Genomic DNA, 9,743 nt, shown 5'->3' on the forward strand with positions numbered 1-9,743 from the left:
GATGCCCATCGGACACGCGGAGCCAGACCTTGATAGTTTATGTCTACTTTCTGTGTCATACATGAAGCATTTACACTGGTTGACTGATAATTGTACGTGGAAGATCTCCACGTACTTATCAGTCCCTTTACCTTGTGACACTCTCCCTCCTCTTATTCCTATGTCTCATGTTAGGAAGAGAGTAGCCTGACTTCTTTTTCCGTCTACCACCTTCGTTACTCGTTGTCCGAGAAGTCCACTTCTCGCTCTAGGCAACCTTCTCGGTCCACTAGGGAGGTGGGTCAGTCTTCTGGGGCAGCACGTGCCTTGCCTCGTGCTTCTCCATGCAGTGCACCCTCTACTACTGAGACCAAGACTGGACCTCAGCCGGTATACCTGGCTGACTTTATTTCTCCCCCTTGTTTTGAGTCCGACTGGTCATGGATCAGAGGGGGCGAAATTACCTTTTACTTGACATGTGCAGGCGTAAAGATAGGATGTAGCTAAACCAGGTTTTAGCCGCGCCGTGTGTACGACCACTACGCCCGTTCAGGATGGTTGCCACCAACTGGGTGGCCACACCCGTCTTACTACCGCTACCCTGAGGGCGGCTACCCTGCCACTACTGGCACTGCTACTACGGAGGAAGAGGACACAACCGAGGTGGAAGAGAGGTACCGTGCTGGGCTTGCTTCACACTCCCGAGAGATGGAGGAGGACGACGCTGACTACCTTGCAGGCGAAGAATAGTAGTAGCTGGCTATGACCTCCCCGTGTTGTTGGCTGGTTTGGGGAGGTCTTTTGCGCGCCCTATTTTGTTAGTTTCTCTTCCTTTTCTGCTTTACTTGTTTTCATCTCGTTTTGCGTACCCCTTCTCCCATATATTTTGAGGCTGCTGTTGTTTACTGAACACAATGAGGGCATTATGTGATTTTTTTGGGGAGGGTATGCATCTGTCTCTTTGCATCCATTGGCATTTTTATTGCATTTCTGTTTGCATATTTCTTGCATTTTCATATGCATTGTTTCTTACTTTAAAAAAAAAACAATAACAAAAACCCAAAAAAAATTGAAAAAATTGATAAAAATACAAAAACATGGTCTATTTTGCATTTTAGGTCGAGTCGGAACGGTTAGGTAACAATGATGAAACCTCGTCTATGCTTTTATTTATAGCCCAGGCTTTGTTTTGCCATTGCGATTCTTGTATGGTTATTGCATAGTCTACGAGTTTTTGTTTAATTTTGCTGAACGAATAGACTTGACTTAATATCAGCAACCTACTCAAAATTTGTGAGGTATAGAGCTTAATAAACTGATGACAATCATGATCAGTTTCATTCTAGGATGAGAGTAGTACTCCTTATAAGACATGTAAAATCAATTTGCATAAACATGATTTTTATCTCTTAGTCCCTGCATGCATTCGGGTTAGTGGCGGTGTCACATGTGGAGAGGCATCCTTTTTCTTCCTATTTTATCCTTGAGCCTCACATTAGCCAAATTGACTTGTTTTGACCCAATTGTTAACTACATTCCTATATAGTCCACCTTAGTCAAGCTAGTACGGTTAATATTTTAGCTACGTGTGTATTTGTCGATCTTGGCATTATATTTTGTTATGAAGGGTCTGAGAAGAAGAAAATGAAAAAGAAAAAAAAAAGTGTAAAAAAAAACGTGACGAAGAAAAAAAAAAGAGAAATGAAGTTAAAAAAAAAAAGAATATGGGAATTTCGTTACACTCCTATATAGCTATTCCATATTATCTGAGGAGTATATACTGCTTTGATGCGTGAGTTTTATGCCAATTGTGGCATCGCTTCATCTTATATGGTTGGGTTGCTAAGTGGGATTTGTTACTATTGGTTTTTTTCGGTACTAGCTTGTCTCTTACCTCCACTTTTCCAAATCATTTTGCCCCTTCTTACCCAATTACCTCACTTCACCATATTCGTAAGTCCTCGACATGTGACTTGGTCATGTTTGGTTGGAATACATATGTACGGTCGGTAGAGATAACTATCATGTTAGATTGCATGCATATTCTTATAGGTTGGAGTTAGGTGAGTGTCTTATTTTCCTTCTGATCTTAGATTATATAATCTAACCATGTTCTTCAAGGAGTGATGAGCGACCCATGAGAGTCCGATATATACAAGTCTTGGAAGGTCGAAGGTTCGGCAGTTTTATCATTAGTATAACTAGTTTGCAATTGATTTTGTACATTGGTTTTGGCTACTTGCATTAAATCGGTTTGGGCGTGTAAAGCATAGTTAGCTCTGAGCTTGTCTACCGTTCCATTAGTTGTCTTTGTCCTTAGTCTTTGCTTGCTTGGGGAAAAGTAAGGGTTTGGTTAGGGGAAGTTTGATAAGTGCTTAATTTATACATTTTATTCCATTCATTAGCACGCATTTTTATGCCATTTTGAGTAGCGTAAGCTACCATTCTCCCATGAATTGGCTACTTTGGGTTATTTTTTAATTATTGCAGATTTGGACCCGAACGAGTGTAAACAAGCCAAAACCCGTACCCGGAGTCGCATTGTGGATACTAGTGAAGTTAAGCTCAGGAATTATCATATTGGAATGCCTGAAGACGTGAGGAAGCTTGCCAAAGTGAGTTTGGACGCTGCTGTTTCCCTAGAAAAGTCGATCGACAGCCCATTTTAGTCGATCGACTGGTTACATCAGAGGAAAATGTCGATCGACCATTCTTTTAGTCGATCCCCTTGTTTTCATACCAGGCGGTGTAGATAAAGTGTTAATTCGGCCCATTAGTTGTTTAATTAAGAAATGTTAGCTATCTTTATATAAAGAGGGACTGAGAACAATATTAGGTTATCTCTCACTTTTGCTAGAACACTGTTATACGTTGCTTTCATTCGAGAATTCCGAATCTTAAAATTGTAATCTTTATTTTTTAATTCGGTAATCAATTTCCCTTTGTTCTACCTTAATTCCTCTTACTTTAATTCTTTATTTTCACTTTGATTGTTTTATATTTTATGCTTAATTGTTATTCATATCCATACATCATGTTTAATTTTGTCGTTATATTTATTATCATTATTTTCCTAACTTCAATTATGCGTAGCTAATTTTTCTATGCTGGGACTTAGGGGAACCACGGTTCTGTGACGGTATTTTGTTAGGTTATTAGATCAAGCGTTTTTACGGCGTTCGAATTGTTAATCGTAGCACTTAATTGCTGTTTGATTAATTAAATGCATGTGATTAATTGACCACTTTGTTAAACCTTGACCTGGATCAAGAGATTGGAAAAGATGAAGACTTGTCACGAACAATAGAATACTATAATTAGGGCGAGAGCAAATTAGAAGTGTTTCTAGGGCGAATAGTGGACCGAGAGGACCTGTTTATTACCCTTCGGACCGTTTTATGCTGACCGTTGACCTGACCTAAGACCGTTGTAGACCGTGGTGAACTGACTATCCTAGCTATTTCTCTATATATTTTTTGACCAAATTTCTTATTTGTTTACCCTTTCCTTGCGCTACATTAGTTTTAGTAATCAATCAAACAACCCCCGAATTGTTACTTAGACAGACTATATTTAGCAGATAGAACACATTTGTCCCCATGTGGATACGATCCCGAGTACCTTTACTACATTAGTTTAGGCCAATTGGTTTATTTTTTATAGGTGTGCGATTAGGCTGTCAGTTTTCTATGCTTATTAAAGAGATAAGACGCTGAGAGCTCGTGTAAGGACTCCATCACCACCACCCCGTAGGACCGAGGAGGAGGTGGATCGGATTGTTGGACAAAATGAGGCTCCCACCGAAACTCTCCGAAATGTCACTAGAGAGAGGGACGCAGCACTCGATGCCTCGGCCGTGAGCACAGCTATCTCACGTCACCGACGACTAAGTACCATGGGGTGGGCGAACAATAGTAGAAAAACCCCCCATATTGGCGGTCATAAATGATCTTTTTGTTGCGGTTTTTATAAATTTTGGGTGCGTCGTATATCACGGGGTTGTTTACACTTTGCAGCGTTTGTACAACCGCCACTATAGCTTACCTACGGTGGCAATTTTTAAACAAAACACCATTATAAGCTTATATAAAACGACGGTTGTTGGACAAGAACCGTCATTATAAATCCCCTATAGTGGCGGTTATTGTTTGAAAGTCGCCGCGCGCTATTGGTATATTAATAATATCTACTGCATGTTCTCTATAACGATGGTTGTTACAAAACTGCCACTAAAAGTAATTATAATGTCGGCTGTTGGTGTAGAACTGCCACTAAAAGTAATTATAATTTTCGTTGTTTAGTAAAGAACCACCAACTTAAGTAGTTATTTAAAAAAAATTATTTGCTACCAAAATTTTGGTAGCAATATCCTAGAGATTTGACAATACAAATAACGAAATGAACAAACAGTACAAACAAGAGAATGACAACCAACAAACCAGTGTAGCACCCAAGAAATTAAATAACTCCGAATATGATAATCAAGATATCGAATTGAACAAATAATACATACATAAGAACTCAATCAACTGCCACAACACTTGTATATCATCCGGCACAACAATATCGGTGTTCAAATATTTTACATCCAAGTGTACAAAAAAATCACATACAACATCGGCAACAAGTAGGAGCAGCATCTAGCATCTAGCAATAACAGGTAGCAGCGACAACCACAGCAGCCGTAGGCGCACGACAGCCAACATGACATCAACTAACAGTGAGCTAACACAACACCAACACCGGCAGGAATCTAGTAGGCAACAACATTTAGCAGAATAGCAGCAAGGTACCAACCATGACCCTCATGCTCAAGTCATCCTGCCATCGACTAACAAATATCCTCCATCAACCAATTTTAAACCAAATGACATAGTTAAGCAGCAACCAAATTGGCCAAATATTCCCTAAACTCACCCAAACTAGTCTTGCACGTGGTGTTAAATCTCGATTTTAGTCGTGATCTAATCAACCATTGTGCCGTCAACGTAACCATTAACGCCTCAAAATTCGTCCATGATAGTCTCCAACAACTACAAGTTAGATGTGATGGTACATCACGGTCCAAATTTTATAGCATGTCCTGCATGACAAAGATTTTAGTTTTAATAAAGCAACCAACTTTAGTGAGCATCATCATTTACACTCTTGATAACCAGTACAGAATTGTTGAAATTGACTTACTTTAATTTTTTTTTTTTTTTTGCATATTAAACTAATCATGGTCAGTTGAACATTCGAATGCTAAGAATTCGGTTGGAAATGGTTGTTCACACACCTTACAATTGTTTGATACCAACTCTTCATACAATAAATAACTCAATTTAACTCATTGATCTATAAACCATGGTAACCAAAATGTAAATTTTTTATGCATACTAGTATACTACCCTTGACATCTTCATGTTCATTTGAACTAATTTAATTTATGACCAAGTATTCTTTCCATATTTGTAAACCTTGCAAGTATCCTGCAGGATTTGAACCATTATGGTCGGAGGGTTTAAAAACCTGCCTCATATTAGCTAATTACCGAAAGCAATCATAAAGTCTCGCATATTATGAATAGAAGTCAATTTTATTGTAATTTGTAGTACAAATTTCCCAAAGGAGAGCTTGCAGTTGTGGTGAGATTTGTATCTAGTTGTGGAAAGTTTGCATCTTACTGTTGGTTTCACACAAATGGCAGTAAGCAATTGAAAAAAAAACGTAGCAAACTACTAACCAAAACAACACCATAATGTTCAGATATGAACAAAAATACCAATAGACCTTGAAACTTAGACGAGAATAATACTACAAATACTTTTGCTAATAGAGAGATATATATTAACGGGTGAAATCCCCAAAGCCTTAAAACTTGGGGTATCAATTATTGTCCAGATTTCATCATCATCAAAACCACAATTAAGCTTATTCTACCAGAAATATAACACCTCTCCAACTAAAAATTAAAGAGCGAGAAATTAGGTAGTTTAAGGTACAAATTAATGGGCGAAATCCCCAACTAATTACATACAAAAACTCAAAATTCAATGCTCAATTAATTACATTAAAAAAATTGGGGTTAGTCTTTCTTATCTGCTGAAATTGCAGTGAAATTGATTGTCGAAAACCCTAATTGAATTAGTCTTCGGTGTTAGTATTTCTTAAAGTTAACGATTACAAGCTCCAAAACCAAATCCAAAACAAAGGTTCACTAGTGCTCAAACAACTGAAACTAAAACAGTAAATCTTATGACAGCGGAAGCTAGACTCGAAGTGATGACTCCCCATCTCGTCCCCAAAGCTAAAGACCATCATCACTTGTCACAATCTACTTACCATCCCCGAATGGATCACCACAGATTTTACAAAACAACAACGGAGTCAGTTCACTGCATAATCAAAATAAGACGAGTACGATAAAGATAAACAGCTGTTCACAATCCACCTCAAACTCCCAAACACATCATGTAACTGACCACACACTAAAGTATGTAGCCCTTCCAATGGGAGACCGCAACCTTGCCCACCAAATATCCGCTCATCAACGAGCGATAACCCTGTTCATTAATGTGCACATCCCCTCCTATGGCGGGTTCCACAGAGGGCGAAACTAGGGCGTGAAGCCACTCTCGCAAGTGACTCCACTCAGCCAAGGACGCGCCTCGTCAACATCACTAACAACCATAATCACACCAACACCAAACTCTAATCCAACAACAGAAGATAATCACAATATCAATCGTACAAACAATTACCACATAATCTTAAATCAATTAAACAGTAAACCGAGTTTGGAAACCCTACCTTCTCGCAATCTGTTATGCTGCAGCCAATCATACAAATGCACAACGAGTAACAAATCATCACATACAACAACGATAATCAACAATCAATAACACATACGATGACCAAAACCCTAAACCCTCAAATTAACCCAAACTATGGTTTACTAACTTATAAGAACAATAGATCGACAAAGATAAGACACTTACTACGGCGATTGACACGGAATAAGATGCTAGAACCCATAATCGACGACCATTGCCTTGGAATTGATGAAGATGATTAGAGGAGAATGAAACGTAGTTTAGGTTTTGGAAGAAATGATTTTAGAAACTGACAAACGACTTATATATAACCTCTAATCATTTTAATCAAAACCGCGGAAATAACCCGTAACAAACCGGGCACTCGGCCGAGTACCTGACGTACTCGACCGAGTACGACCTACTCGACCGAGTACCAACATGCTTGGTCGAGTGCTGACACTCCAGAACCCAAACTCACGACACCAGAACACATACTCTGTCGAGTAAGCCCTACTCGACCGAGTCCCTTATGAACCTAAACCTGTGGTATTACAGTCTTCCCTCCTTAAAATGAAATTCATCCCCGAAGTTCACACCCATACCTACATAGCCTGCACACATACCACTCCACCAACCAACATCGTTCAACGCTCATCCCCCAACCTTGACACTAACTCAGCCAACAAGGCCTACCTCAACAACGTCACTCAACTTAGCATCAACAATAGAATTGCCTCTCAAACTTCATAATACCATCCAATGCCGACAACACAAATACCGCTAACCCACTAGCAAAACAAATACCGACACATTCCACCAAGCGAGCGAGAATGACTATCAAAACTAAAACGAAATGTTACATTATACCGCCCTTAATATGAACTTCGTCCTCGAAGTTCGCTCTTACCCATAATCGTCACTACTCAAAACCGTCAATACTAATGCAACCATACCTAGCTACAACCTTACCATTACTTCCAAAAAGATCAACCACAAGTCCATCCTTTAATCTTCACCAAAACCCAAAACTTCCAATATACTACAACATGCATAACTAACAAACTCTCTCTCTCTCTCTCTCTCTCTCTCTCTCTCTCTCTCTCTCTCTCTCTCTCTCTGTTGCATCCTTCTCCTCTTAAGATAAACGTTATGTCCTCGTAACTCAACCAGTATTATATCCTCAGTTATATCTTAGCATTATCATTATCTCATATCGATCGCCGACTATAACCTCACACCGACTACCATTCCCATATCTGGGGCTCTCTTCCCCTAACAGTTCTCATACCTCAAATCATCTGCACACCATCTAACCTATACCACAAAATCCTTAACATAATCCATTATTTCAACTCTTAACATCACCGCAACACCACATCCTTCCCTATTCACACACCTACCCCCAAGATCCAAAATTGTTACACACTCACGAAATCCTCCAATCTTCCTTTTTTACTGTCACCAAACTCATTCATAACTTTACATGATACTAATTCCCAACACTCCATACTTACTGCCCCAAAAAGATTATGACCCACATGTAGCTTCCAGCTCTATACACACATGTTCCACTAATTACTTATCACAATTATGTCAACAAATGCCTCCTCTAACATAAGATCGAAAGTAGCCCAACCACCTCTAACAACTATGTTTCACCAACAAGATGTCACTATAACTATGACAACAACGACCGTAGCTCCCTTCCATATTATACCCTACTCTCACCCACAAGCCGAAAATCACAATAAACAACAGTAAACAAACCAACAGTCTATATGCCCATACTAGACTGACACATTATTTCAAAAGTTCATCTCACAAGTGTACCTCCTACTCCACCACAACCGATGACGGCACCGCAATACCGCCACCAACAGCTGCACCGCAGCGCGAAAGTAGGCGCATCGCAATAAGAAGTATCGTGCCCAGATCGCACCCCGGAACACAACAACCACATTACTAAGAAACAGAGTCCCGACACAACGACTATCTCACAACTCATCCAACCACCCATTACCCTTTCCGAATATCGTCTTGTTAGGTCACCATACACAACAAATTACACAGAATAACCAGATAACAACTTTATGACTATCATACCATACCACTGCTCATGAGGCCAGAACCTCACACAAATATTTACACATATCATGGACCCATAATCGAATCTAACTAGCCAATCCTGATCACGTAAGTTACCACTTGATAATGGATATCTTTCATCTGAGCTTAACTCAGATGCCCTTCATAATATATCCTCATATATGCACAATTATCACCACCCGGAAAACGTAACCATATCGTCATCGATACCCAACTACTAGCAAACACCTCCTATATCCCCATCTTATACCCCCTCACAAACATACATACCAATCAGGCCTCCACAAAATCAACCTCTTTAAAACGACTAACTTCCTTATTTAACATCATCCTTAACCACTAGTGACAATAATACGACACCACCATCTTTCATGAACTACTCTCTTACTATCACTTCTTAATATAACAATCTGTTTCTTCTCTTTGGTTATCATCCCAAATAACGAACATCAAACCCATCAACAAAATTTATCTCGACATTATTTCCAATTCTATCCTTTAATGTATCGTCACCTAACTCTCCAATAAAATCCCGTATCGTGCAAACACTCTACAAGCTTCGTACTCCCTTAATACCTCGAAATTCACGGCTAACATGTCGTCCTGAACTTCTATATAACCATTAAATCACACCCTCTCATGATGCTATCGTATATTTCCATGATACCTTATTTTCATGTTCCATAACTTTGGTCAACGTTCTCCTAGCTTACTTCCATCCAATAATACCGATTAATAATTCATCTCCTTCTTTCCTCTACTAAACTCTGTAGTAATCTGGTTACCTTCTTGTTGCTCCATAACTCAAATTCCATTAATTCATATCAATATCTTCTCATTCTTTTTTATCAATGATCCTCT

This window comes from Silene latifolia, chromosome Y (assembly GCF_048544455.1).
Source record: "Silene latifolia isolate original U9 population chromosome Y, ASM4854445v1, whole genome shotgun sequence".
Classification (NCBI taxonomy): Eukaryota; Viridiplantae; Streptophyta; class Magnoliopsida; order Caryophyllales; family Caryophyllaceae; genus Silene; species Silene latifolia.